Source organism: Herpailurus yagouaroundi, unplaced genomic scaffold, assembly GCF_014898765.1.
Source record: "Herpailurus yagouaroundi ecotype Mexico unplaced genomic scaffold, PumYag 140, whole genome shotgun sequence".
Taxonomy (NCBI): domain Eukaryota; kingdom Metazoa; phylum Chordata; class Mammalia; order Carnivora; family Felidae; genus Herpailurus; species Herpailurus yagouaroundi.
In genome coordinates, this window is record NW_024412395.1 from 41,448,356 (window position 1) to 41,462,453 (window position 14,098).

A 14,098-nucleotide genomic window follows, 5' to 3' on the forward strand; every position below is an offset into this window, starting at 1 on the left:
AGGTGGCATCTGTGTCAAACACTGCTCATTATCCCTCAATGTCCATTCTCTTATTTCTAGCTGGAGGATAGAATCATACAAAAACCCAGATTTAGCTGGGAACCTCCCCCTCAGCTAGCAGTTTCATTCCCCAATGCTCTCTTGCAATGTTGTGACAAAGTTATAAACAAGCACATATGAACAAAGTCACATGTGCAACTTCCCAGTTATATTTTTTAAACAGGTCTACCTTCCACTTCTTTCTCCCTTTCTGATGCTGGAAGAAAGTGACAACTAATACCATCCCCTTGGATTCACAGATGGAATTCACATAGTAGGAGTGTCAAAGCCATTCTTGGACCACTCCCTATTAAACTGTTACATGGAAGAGAAATAAAGTTTTATCTCATTTAAGCCACTGCAGCCTTGGTCTCTTTGTTCTAGAAGGTTGGCCTGTATTCTAATACCAAAGCTATAAACCATACAGGAAAAGAAAGAGATCGTAGCACTTACAAAATAAAATTTTTTCACATAGAAAATGTATATACTTAAATGTATACAAAATTATTCACACAAGGTTAAAAAGTAAAGAACAAATTGTTAAAAATATATTTTCAACATATGTGGTAAAAGTTTCATTCCTATGAATAAATAAAAAAAGGACACGCACCCAAAAGAAAAGTAGACAAAATATATGTGTGGACAATTCCAGAGAAAATACATACCAAAAAAACAGCCCTATTATTTACCTCTAATACTTTACCTAATAAATACAAATTTAAGTAAGATACAACTTTTTCCTTATTAGATTGGTAAGGATTAAAAGTATCAGGAAAAGGGAACTCTCATACAAATTAGTGCAAGTTTTGTACAGGAATAATCTACCAAAATTGACAAAATTTAATGTACATACTCTTTGATCCAATAACTATTTTCTAAGAAAATGGTCACACTCTCTCTCTCTCTCACACACACACACACACAAACATATTTCTCAACAATTTCTGTAATAGTAAAAAACTAGAAGCTTCCATCTCCTGAAATAAGAGGTTGGTTAAACAAATTAGAGTATATCCACAAAACAGAATATTCTGCTGCCATTAAAATGATATAGTTTGATATGTTATGATACAGAAATATTCATGACATATAGTTGAATGAAAAACAGGTTCCCAAAATAAAATGCTCAGTAGGATATTTGTATATACTGGTACAGGAATAAATGTAATAATTTACACCACACATTTAGTAATTATCTCTGGATGGTGAGATTTCTGTATTACCTGAACTTTTTTTTCTTAAACAAAGAACATAAGATACTCTTAAATATAGAAGGAAAAAAGCCATTTTCACTTATAAACAAAAATACAGAAGTAATGACATATCAATATGTCAATTTCTACAGAGAAATCATCCATGAGAATTGAAAAATTCCCACAAAGAATTTAGCAATGAACAATTGTTAGTGATCTTCCTCAAGAAGAACAGTTTCACTGGAGTGATGGGAGTAAAAGACATACTGTAATAGAGTGGGTTAGAAACAATTAATTTCAAGTTTTCCTGCATCTCTATCCCTAAACCCTTCCAAACTCTAAGAACTACTATTACAACTCAACAGGATTTCAAGATTCCTCAGGACTATTCTCACGGACCACAAAGTCTAAGTCTACACATCCATCTATGCATCCATTTACTCCAGTCAAAATTAACCACTCCTTTCTCTGGCATCCTGCAATACTTAGCGTATCTATTTATGGATATTTATGGTTATTATTTATGTGTCTATATAAATAGTGTATTGTTTATATTTCTATAACGTCCATCATGTTATATGGTCTTTGCTATCAATCATAGAGTCATTCATGTCTGTTTCTTACGAGTCTTTTTTTTCCCAAAGTTTATTTAAGAGAGAGAGAGAGTACACATGTGTGCACGCAGGGGAGGGGTAGAGAGAGAGGGAAAGAATCCCAAGCAGGCTTTGCACTGACAAAAGCTCAAACTCATGAACTACAAGATCATGACCTGAGCTGAGATCAAGAGTCAGACACTTAACCAAGGAGCCACCCAGGTGCCCCTGTTTCTCAAGACTCATAAGCATAGTATTTTTCATAGAGCCTAGGAACCAGCTAACTACCTACAACTCTGAATTTAGTGACAAAGTGATTTAGAGTCACTAAATCAGTGATTCTAAATCACTGATAAGTCAGAACCACTTCTAAAACAAAAAGAACAAGTTCAGAAAGTGAATTCAAAAGAACTAAGCAAAGAATGACTACGTTTTCTATTGGTTATTAGTTTCTACTTCAAGACTATCTGCACACAGGTAATCAACTTCCATGATTGGCTGTCAGCATTTCAGTCTTTTGTGTATTCCTAAGAATTCAATTAATAGTATGCATGCGTGATTTGGCAATGAAGTTAAAAAACTAACAATGAGTGAATGATCACTGGAATATGGGTTAGTTACCTATCTATTCTTAAAACTTGAGACAAAGCAAACTACCAAAACCCCTCTGATACTGACTTCATGATGTTTTACATAGACTATCATTGTATAAAGCTCCTGAACCACCAGCATTGATCTTCATGAGAAAGTTCTGAACGGTTATATTTCCAGAAATTATAAACTGCCTTCCTTCTTGAAGCCTGGCTAAACCAATTTCTGAGAAATTTCGTTCAGCTACAAAGCTATATAATTATTGCCAAATTAATCTTAACAAATTTACACATTTCTGCCATTTTGTCATTTCTATCCTATACTGTTACATGAGACCTTTGAACTAAATAGCATCTTAGTTCAGATTCTAAAAATCTACATGTTTATAATTTGATGCAATACTATTTAAGTTTTCACCTGCATTTATTAATTCAGCATAGAATTCCAGAAGGACACTGGACTCAGGAAGAACACCTATGTTCTTGTTCAGTATACGAGTACCTATCAGCTATGAAATAAAAGGAGTGATCACAATAAAACCTAAAGAAAATGCGGTAGAAAACAAATTTAAATTATTCAAGAGGAGAGAATAAAATAAAAATGGAAACAAAAAAAAATAAGTAAATTTAATTCAGGGGCACCTGCATGGCTGGGTCGGTTGAGCATCTGACTCTTGACTTTGGCCCAGGTCATGATCCGGGAGTCATGGGATTGAGCCTGGCATCAGACTCCACGCTGAGCATGGAACCTGTTTAAGAATCGCTCTCCCTCTGCCCCTCTTCCCTTTTCCCCTCACCTTTCTCTCAAAAATAAAAAACTCAATTCAATAGGCATTTTACCAAGTGCTTTTCATATTCTAGGCACGAAGTTATGTGTTAAGAATATAAAGGTAAATAGGGGCCCCTGGGTGGCTCAGTTGGTTGAATGTCCAACTCTTGATTCTGGCTCAAGTCATAATCCCAGGATTGTGGGATCGAGCCCGTGTCCAGCTCTATGCTGAGTGTGGAGCCTGCCTAAGATTCTCTCTCTCTCTCTCTCTCTCTCTCTCTCTCTCTCTCTTCCTCTGCCCCTCTCCCCCACTCATGTTCTAAAATTAAAAAAAAATAATATAAAGGTACATATGGGGCACCTGGGTGGCTCAGTTGGTTGTGTCCAACTCTTGGTTTCAGCTCAGGTCATGATTTCACAAATGGTAGGATCAAGCTCCTTGTCAGTGCAGAGCCTGCTTGGAATTCATTCTCTCTCTCTCTCTCTCTCTCTCTCTCTCTCTCTCTGCTCCTCCCCAACTTGTGGTGTTTCTGTCACTCTCAAAATAAATAAAAACTTTAAAAAAGAATACAAATAGAATGAAGTATTAATTAACTTGGTAATGCTTAATAAGTCTTCAGCCAAAAAGAAGCAAGGACCCAAAAGCCCCAAATGAGATAAATAAAATTGCTGTTTAGAGTTGAACCACAGCATTTGCCACTAATTAATTTACAAATCTATGTCTAAGGTTCCTAATCTGTATAATAAGGAATGCAGACTCAAGATCCTTCACTTCTAAAATTCTAAGACTCAAAACCACGTTAACAGAATAGAAATTGGGACAGTAGATCCAAATCTACAAAAAGTATAAAAAGATGATTATGAAACCCTTATAGTGAACCAGTATGTACTTAAGGTATCAAAATTTCAAAAGAAAAAAAATATTATAATATGGATATGTAATATGTATTTTAGATACAAAAGCTTCAAAAATACATCCAGATCTAGGAAAATAATCTCTACATCTTCCTTCATTCATAGGAATTGTTTTTAGACCATATAAAGTTAGGAGGACACTAAGCTAAATCTACAAATGGCAGCCTAAAATGCTAGGACCAAAACTTACAAACATTAGCAAAATATTTTTCCTTTAAGATCTAGAAGCTTACTAAATTCCTGAAAAACAAATAGCTTCAAATTATTACCAATTCATAAATTAAATTATAATCATGAAATATATTCAGAATCTCAAGTAAATCTGGCTGACCTTACTGAGAGTACAGAAAATATGGATTTGAATCCTGCATTTACCATACACTAGCTCTGTCATCTTGGGCAAGTTATTTAACCACATCTCAGTTTCCTCAAGTGTGAAACAGAACAGATATAGAACCTACCTCAAAGAATTCTTGTGAGGATGAAATAAATATATGCCAAGTCCTAATAGTATAATACAAATATAAGTAAAAGATGCTAACAGATAATATACAGAAAAAATAAAGGCGGCCTTTTTAAGGGGCACCTGGCTGGCTCAGTCAGTAGAGCAGGGGACACTTGATCTCTGAGTCGTGAGTTCAAGCCCCACATTGGGTGTAGAGTTCACTTATAAAAAAAAAAAGTGTCCATTACATGCAAATATATTAAATCTGACTAATAATCAAAGACATACAAATTTGAACAATCTTGAGTCATCATTATGGACCAACCAGATCATCAAAGGGCTCACATCCCATCGACACAAAAAAAGCTTTTTGTTTGGTTTTTAATTTTTTTTAATGTTTATTTATTTTTGAGAGAGAGAGACAGAGCATGAGTTGGGGAGGGGCAGAAAGAGAGAGAGACACAGAATATGAAGCAGGCTCCAGGCTCTGGGCTGTCAGCACAGAGCCCAATGCGGAACTTGAACCCACAAACCCATGAGATCATGACCTGAGCCAAAGTCAGACACTTTAACTGACTAAGCCACCCAGACACCCCCACAAAGAGTATTTTGTTTTGTTTTGTTTTTTTTTTTTTTGAAGGTGTAGCAGCAAGTATGCTCTCATACAATTTTAGAGAGAGTATAAATTGTTACCATTGTTTGGAAAGTAGTTTGGTAACAGTAACCAAAATTCTGATCCAGCCATTTCTCTTTTAGGAATTACACTATAAAAATAACCACAAGAGCATAAAGCCAAATCTACAAAATGTTTAAGAGGGAACTCCTCATAATTTGGAAAATTTTGAAGCCATTCAAAATATCTATTAATGAAGACACTTCTCTAAAGAAGACATCCAGATGGCCAACAGGCACGTGAAAGGATGCTCAACGTCATCCTCATCAGGGAAATACAAATCAAAACCACACTGAGATATCACCTCATTCCAGTCAGAGTGGCTAAAATAAACAAATCAGGAGACTATAGATGCTGGAGAGGATGTGGAGAAATGGGAACCCTCTCGCACTGTTGGTGGGAATGCAAACTGGTGCAGCCACTCTGGAAAACAGTATGGAGGTTCCTCAAAAAAATAAAAATAGATCTACCCTATGACCCAGCAATAGCACTGCTAGGAATTTATCCAAGGGATACAGGAGTACTGATGCACAGGGGCACATGTACCCCAATATTTATAGCAGCACTTTCAACAATAGCCAAATTATGGAAAGAGCCTAAATGTCTATCAACTGATGAATGGATAAGGAAGATGTGGTTTATATATACAATGGAATACTACTTGGCAATGAGAAAGAATGACATATGGCCTTTTGTAGCAATGTGGATAGAACTGGAGAGTGTTATGCTAAGTGAAATAAGTCATACAGAGAAAGACAGATACCATATGTTTTCACTCTTATGTGGATCCTGAGAAACATGGGGGAGGAGGAGGGGAAAAAAAAGTTACAGAGAGGGAAGAAGGCAAACCATAAGAGACTCTTAAAAAGTGAGAATAAACTGAGGGTTGATGGGGGGTAGGAGGGAGGGGGAAATGGGTGATGGGCACTGAGGAGGGCACCTGTTGGGATGAGCACTGGGTATTGTATGGAAACCAATTTGACAATAAATTTCATATTAATAAATAAATAAATAAATAAATATCTATTAATGAGCATTAATGCAATTTGGGTATATCCATAAAGTGACTTTGTAGTCATTAAGAAGTGATTTATATTCTCCATATTGATAAGAAGCAAAGTGCTCCACAACATACTTTCTTGAGTAAAAGAGAAAATTACAAGCCAACAGAGTATGACCTTATATTTATAAATGTGTTATGTATTCTTATAGAGAAGAAAGTTCAATATTATAGTGTTAAAGTGCTTACCTCCAGATAGGATTTTAAGTGACTTAACTACCTTACATAAATTCTTCATGTATTACTTAAACTTTCTATATGAGTATTCATTACCTTTATAATCAGAAAAAAATCTATTTTCATTATTCAAATAATTTTATAAACAATTACTGAAAGAGGAATATAAATTCCTCCTCCAATGATTGTTTTCACCGCACGAAAGAACTGATCCAAACAATCATTATTACATAAGGAAAAGAAAACATACTCTGAATGTACCCTAAGATTAGAGGAACCTGACAACTCAAGGAAAGGAAAAGTAAGACAGACCAATTATGGCAAAAAGATTCAACAGTATTTCTATCATAAAACATATCCAACATTATGACTACAGTCTTCTTATATACTACAAGAAATAAAACTAGGAACCTGAATGAGGAAGAGAAAGGCAAAAGAAAGAGCTAAGAAATTTACTAGGCACAATCAAACTTAACGCTGCTTTTCAAGTGACTCTTACTTTTCAAGTAATTGAAAGAATTATTCAAACATGAGAAAGGAACTAGTCCATTTATGTCAGAGGACTTTAAGTTATTTAAGAAAACCTGTATCAAACTGATCGAAATCTAACCTGTCTTCACTTGTCACTAATTACCTACTGAGATATCCCATGCTGATATAAAGAAAAACCTAAGGACATACAAATGTTAACTTTTCCTAGTATCAATACATGAAAACTATTTTTTCCCTTACAAAAAATTCTAGTGCTTAACTTTCCTATTTGAATTCAGGAAAAAGTACTAAATGATGATTAAATTTAAAGCATCAGGAGCAACACGGAACAACAGTCAAGAAACTGAGGGTATGGTTCCAATTTTCCATTTACTCAGTCTCAATTTCATTATAAGTAAAATAAGATTGACGAGAGCTCCAAATATATTTAATGGAGCATCAGTGATATGACAGGCTCTTTGAAAGAATTGCATGCTCCATGAAACTAAAGGTTCTATTGGTGAAGTAAGTTCAGGAAATTCTGCACACCACTTACCTCTCTGAAGAATCATAATGCACTGTACTGCAGAAAAGAAAGTATGTAACTTTGTATAACCACCATTTCTCATAATTAGAGACAAACTAAATGTCTGTCAATAGAGGAATAATTAATTATACAGCATAGTGTGATCTTTATAAAGAAGACATTCTATATACTGATATGGTAGATTTCTGTGACACAAGATAAAAAAGATAAACTACAGAATAATACATATATATGCTAGATTTTTTAGTTCTTGTATATATGTAGTCACATGCATACAAAAAGTTCTGAAAGAATACACAGCAAACTTTTTTGTTTTTATTTTTTTAGAGAGAGAAAGAGAGAGCACAGGAGTGGAGGACAGAGAAAGAAAGCACATAAGCGCAGAGGGGGAGAGAGAGAGAGAGAGAGAGGGAGGGAGGGAGGGAGGGAGAGAGAGAGAGAGAGAGAGAGAGAGAGAGAGAGAGAGAATCCCACACAGGCTCCATGCTGCAGGGCTCAATCCCACAACTGTGGGACCATGACCAGAGTCAAAATCAAGAGTTCGGTGCTCAACCAACTGAGCCACCCAGGCACCAACCCACACAGCAAAGTTTTTAAGAGTGATTCTGGAAATGGCAATTGGCAGGGTGAAGGGGAATACATTTCACAGATTTAACTTTTTTCCAGTACAAACATACCTTTCTAAAATAAAACAAGTAGCCAAGAAAAAAATATAGATGCACTAGAGTAGTTCACACTATTTAAAGTGGATATTTTCATAACGGAGATATATTGGCTCTTTTGTAAATATTAAACTTCATGCCTTTTTTTATAACATGATGTATCTCTAGGTCACTGAATTAAAGATTTACTAGGATATTCACTGAGACCTTGCCTTTAAAAATACAAGTTAGAAAACTTAAATGCTTGTAATAATAAATGAGTATCAACCCAAGAAAATTTTTCAGTGTTATCTATTTTATGACTTGCCTGCATGATTTCATACGAGTTTTGAAAGTTAACAAAATAATGTATATAATTATGCAGAACACATAACAACCAAAAATGTACCTATAACATAAAGAAAAAAACCCAATGTGTAATTCTGTTATGATTATACCTGTGTAAAGTGAGAAGTATATTCTTTTAATAACTGAACATATGTAATACAACAATGTGTGCTAAACACTGAAGAAATAGACACAGAAGTTGCAGCACTGGCCTCTCAGGAAGCTTTAGTCAAGTGGAATAAAGACGAGTAAATCAATAGTAATCATACAATGAGATTCATGTATTCCCCCCCCCCCCCCCCCACACACACACAAAACATATTCAGGGCACACCATATGCCAAATGCTGTCTAGATGCTATTTTTTGGTACAAAGAAAAACAAAAATAATTCTGGTTTCTTCAGGAAAGAAAACTACAATAAAAATATCTGAAAGCCTTAAGTGCCAAAGGAAAAAATACAGCAAAAAAGGGATAGGGAATGCAGGGTGGAGAGTTTGCAATGTGGGTTAGGGTGTTAAAGAAAAGAATCATGTGGAAGAATACTTTGAAGCAATTGTTTGAAAGAGCTGAGAACAACCCATATGGTTATATGAAGGAATAGCAAATGCAAATGTTTTTCTTTTTTTTTTAAGTTTATTTATTTATTTTGAGAGAAATAGAAAATGCAAGTGGGGGAGGGGAAGAGAGAGAGGGAGAGAGAGAGAACCCCAACTAGGCTCTACACTGTCAGCACAGAGCCTGACACAGGGCTCGAACTCACAAAACTGTGAGATCGTGACCTGAGCCAAAACTATGAGGCGGACACTTAACTGACTGAGCCACCCAGAAGCTCAATAAACGCAAATGTTTTACCTATTACCTATACAAGAAGTACCAAGGGGGCTAATGTAGTTAGGCCCAGAGTATACTATACAGAGTGTATGTAGTAAGAAGTGACATGAGGCCCTGTAAGGAAGATCAGGTTGGGCCTTGTAGGCCACTGCAAAAACTCTGGTTATATGTATGGGTTCGTTGATTGGTTAGTTGCTTTTACAGATTTTATTTTTTAGAGCAGTTTTAGGTTCGCAGCAGAACTCATGGGTTGGTACAGAGATTTCTTTGGCCCCAAACATGCATACCTATTATCAACATACTCAGTCAAAGTGGTACATTCGTTACAACCTAAGAACACGCAAAGTCCAGTTTACATTAGGGATTGCTCTTGGTATATACATCGTATGGGTTTGGACAAATATATAATGACATGTGTCTACCAATATAACATCATACAGAGTAGTTTCACTGCCTTAAAAACCTTTTGTGCTGCACCTAATTCACTCCTCCCATTCTTCTAACCTCTAGCAAACACTGATCTTTTTACTATCTCCAGTTTTGCCTCTTCCAAAATGTCATATATTTGGAATCATACAGTCTGCAGCCTCTTCAGATTGGCTTCTTTCACTCAGTAATAAGCAATTAAGGTTCCATATATATCTTCCCATTGCTTGATAACTCACTTCTTTGTAATACTGAATAACAGTCCATTTCTGGATGTACCACAGTTTATTTATCCATTCACCTGCTAAAGGACATCTGCATTGCTTTCAGGTTTTGGCAATCATGAACGAAACTTCAGGCTTTTCTGTGGACATAAGTTTTCAACAAATTTGGGTAAATGCCAAGGAGAGTGATTGCTAAAATGTATGGTAAGAATATGGTTAATTTTGTAAGAAACTGTGAAACTGTATTCCAAAGTGGCTGTACCATTTTGCATTCCCACCAGCAATCAATGAGAGTTTCTGTTGCTTCAAATTCTCTCCATTATTTGATGTTGTCTGTGTTTAGATTTTGGACAATTTAACAGGTGTGTAGTAGTGTATCATTGTTGATTCAGATTGCATTTCCCTGATGACATATGATGTAGGCATTTTAATATGTTTATTTGCCACCATGATTTCTTTGGTGAGCTTCAAGATCTTTGGGCTCTTTTAAAATTAGGTTGTTTAGGGGCACCTGTGTGGCTCAGTTGGTTAAGTGTCTGACATTGGCTCAGGTCACAGTATCATGATTTGTGAGTTTGAGCCCTGCATCAGGCTCTGTGCTAATCGCACAAAGCCTGCTTTGGATTCTCTGTCTCCCTCTCTCTGTGCCCTGCTCGCATACTCTCTCTCTCAAAAAATAAACATTTGAAAAAAAAATAAAATAAAATTAGGTTGTTTTCTTATTGTTGAGGTTTTTTATTTTGTTTTGTTTTTTGTTTTTATTTTATTTTATTTATTTATTTTTTTTTTGAGAGAGAGAGAGAGAGAACAAGCCAGGAAGGGGCAGAGAGAGAGAGAGAGAGAGGGAAGAGGAAAATCCCAAGCAGGGTCTGTGCCATCAGTGCAGAGGCCGACATGGGACTCAAACTCATTTCTTTTCTTTTTTCTTATAAGTTTATTTCTTCGAGAGACAGACCAAGGAGGGGCAGAGAAAAAGAGAGAGAGAGAGAGAGAGAGAGAGAGAGAGAGAGAGAGAATACCAAGCAGGCTTTGCACTGACAATACAGAGCCTGATGTAGGGCATGAACCCACAAACCTATGAGATCATGATCTGAGTAGAAATCAAGAGTCAGATGCTTAACTGACTGAGCCACTCAGGTGCCCCAGTTCTGCCTTCTAATTTTTAGGAATGTAATTCATTTTAGGTTAATTTTTGTAAAGGATGTAAAGTCAGTGTCTAGATTCATTTTTGCATGTGGATGTCCAGTTATTACAGCACCATTTTCTGAAAAGACTATCTTTGCATCATTTTATTATTGCCTTGCTTTGTCAAACATCAATTGCTTATGCTGATGTAGATCTATTTCTGGGTTTTCCAATCTGTTCCACTGATCTGTCTATTCTTGTGCCAATACCATACTGCCTTGATTACTGTAGGTTTATTATACGTATTAAAGTTGGGTAATGTCAGTCCTCCAACTTTAACACTGAGAATCTTAAGTTTGAGATGCCTCGTAAACATGTAGGCATAAGTGCCAAGAAAGCAGTTGCTATGAGAGTTTCAGTTTAGGGGGGAAAAAACTCCAGGTTTATAAATTTATTCCATTAAGAAAAAAGAAAATGACCTTCTTAAACTCTTCCAAAAAAATAGAAGAGGAGGAAACACTCCCAAATTCATCTTATGAGGCCAGCATCACCCTGATAACAAAATCAAACAAGGACACTAGAAGAAATGAAAATTATAGGCCAATATATCTGACGAACAGAGATGCAAAAATCCTCAACACAATAACAAACCAAAATCAACCCAGCAATTGCACTACTAGCTATTTATCCAAGGGATACAGGTGTGTTGTTTTGAAGGGGCATATGCACCCCAATGTTTATAGCAGCACTATCAACAAAAGCCGAAGTATGGAAAGAGCCCAAATGTCCATCAATGGATGAATGGATAAGAAGGTGTGGTGTATACACACACACACACACACACACACACACACACACACACACACACAAAGGGAGTATTACTTAGCAATCAAAAAGAACGAAATCTTGCCATTTGCAACTACGTGGATGGAACTGAAGGGTATTATGCTAAGTGAAATTAGTTAGAGAAAGACAAAAATCCTATGACTTCACTCATATGAGGACTTTAAGAGACAAAACAGATGAACATAAGGGAAGGGAAACAAAAATAATATAAAAACAGGGAGAGGAACAAAACAGAAGAGACTCATAAATATGGAGAACAAACAGAGGGTTACAGGAGGGGTTGTAGGGGGGGGATGGGCTAAATGGGTAAGGGGCACTAAGGAATCTACTCCTGAAAGCATTGTTGCACTGTATGCTAACTAATTTGGATGTAAATTTAAAAAAATAAATAAAATTAATAAAAATAAATAAGTAAATAAACTTAAAAAAATAACAAACCAAAATAAACAATATATTAAAAGGATCATACACCATGATCAAGTGGGATGTATCCCTGGGATACATGGATGCTGCAATACTCACATATCAATCACATAATACACCACATTAATACAATAAAGGATACAAATCATGATTCTCTTAATAGATGTAGAAAAAGCATTTGACAAAATTCAACATCCATTTTTGATTAAAAAAATCTCAACAAAATGGGTATAAAGGGAATGTACCTCAACATAATAAAGGCCATATCTGACAATCCCACAGCAAACATCATTCTCAATGGTGAAAGCTAAAACTTTTTCCTCTACGATCAGAAACAAGGCAAAAGAGAGACAAGTATGCCTATTCTCCTCACTTCTATTCAACATAGTTTGAAAACTCTAGCCAGAGCAATTAGGCAAGAAAAAGAAATAACAGGCATCCATATCGGAAATGGAAAAGTAAACCTGTCTCTATTTGCTGATGACAAGATAGTATAAATAGAAAACACTAAAGACTGCACCAAAAAACTACTAGAAGTAATAAATAAATTTAGTAAAGTTGCAGGATTCAAAATCAATATACAAAAGCTGTTGAATTTCTATTCACAAATAACAAACTATCACAAAAAGAAATTAAGAATCCCATTTACAACTACATAAAAGAGGAAAAAAAAAAAAAAAGCCAAGGAATTTAGCCAAAGAGGTGAAAGACCTGTATGCTAAAAACTGTAAGACACTGAAGAAGACACAAATAAATGGAAGAAATATTCCATAGTTATGGATTGGAGGAATTAATATTGTTAAAATGTTCTATGCTACTTAAAGCAACCTGCAGTTCAATGAAATCCCTATTTAAATTCCCATAGCATTTTTCACAGAAATGGAACAAACAGATCCTAAAATACATATGGAACTACAAAAGACTCCAAATAGCCAAAACAATCTTGAGAAAGAAGAACAAAGCTGGAGGCATCACACTTCCTGGTTTCAAACTGTATTACAAAACTATAGAAATCAAAACAGTAGAATATTGACATAAAAACAAACCAAGACACGCAGATCAATGGTACAGAATAGAAAGCCCAGAAATAAATTCATGCACATACGGCCAACTAATTTATGACAAAGGAGGCAAGAATATACAATGGGGAAAGGACAATCTCTTCAAAAAATGGTATGGGGAAAACTGGATGGCTACATGCAAAAGAAAGTAATTGGATCACTATCTTACAACATATACAAAAATCACCTCAAAATGGATTAAAGACTTGAACATAAGACCTAAAACCACAAAAGTGCTAGAAGAAAACAAAGGTGGTAAGCTCCTTGAGATTGACTTTAGCAATCATTTTTTAGATTTGACACCAAAATCAAAGGCAACAGGTGCAAAAGTAAACACATAGAACTAAATCAAACTAATAAGCTTCTATACAGAAAAGGAAACCATCATTAAAAAAAAAAAAGAGGGGACACCTGGGTGGCTCAGTCAGTTGAGCCTTTGGCTCTTGGTTTCAGCTCAGGCTGTGATCTCACAGTTCGTCCATGCTGACAGAGCGGAGACTGCTTGGGACCCTCTCTCTCCCTCTCTCTCTGCCCCTCCCCCATCCACACTCTCTCTCAAAATAAATAAACTTAAAAAAAAATGAAAAGGCAACCTACTGCGTGGGAGAAAATATTTACAAATCATATATCTGGTAAGAAGTTAACATCCAAAATATAGGAAGAACTACAACTCAATAGCAAAAAAAAAAAAAAAAAAAAA

At 35.6% G+C, this 14,098-nt stretch overlaps 1 protein-coding gene across 3 annotated transcripts in view; it reads right to left on the reverse strand.

Moving 5' to 3' along the window:
• BAZ2B (bromodomain adjacent to zinc finger domain 2B) overlaps window positions 1-14,098 on the reverse strand; it is a 438,023-nt gene that overhangs the window by 275,117 nt on the left and 148,808 nt on the right. The gene's annotated exons all lie outside the window — the stretch shown is intronic.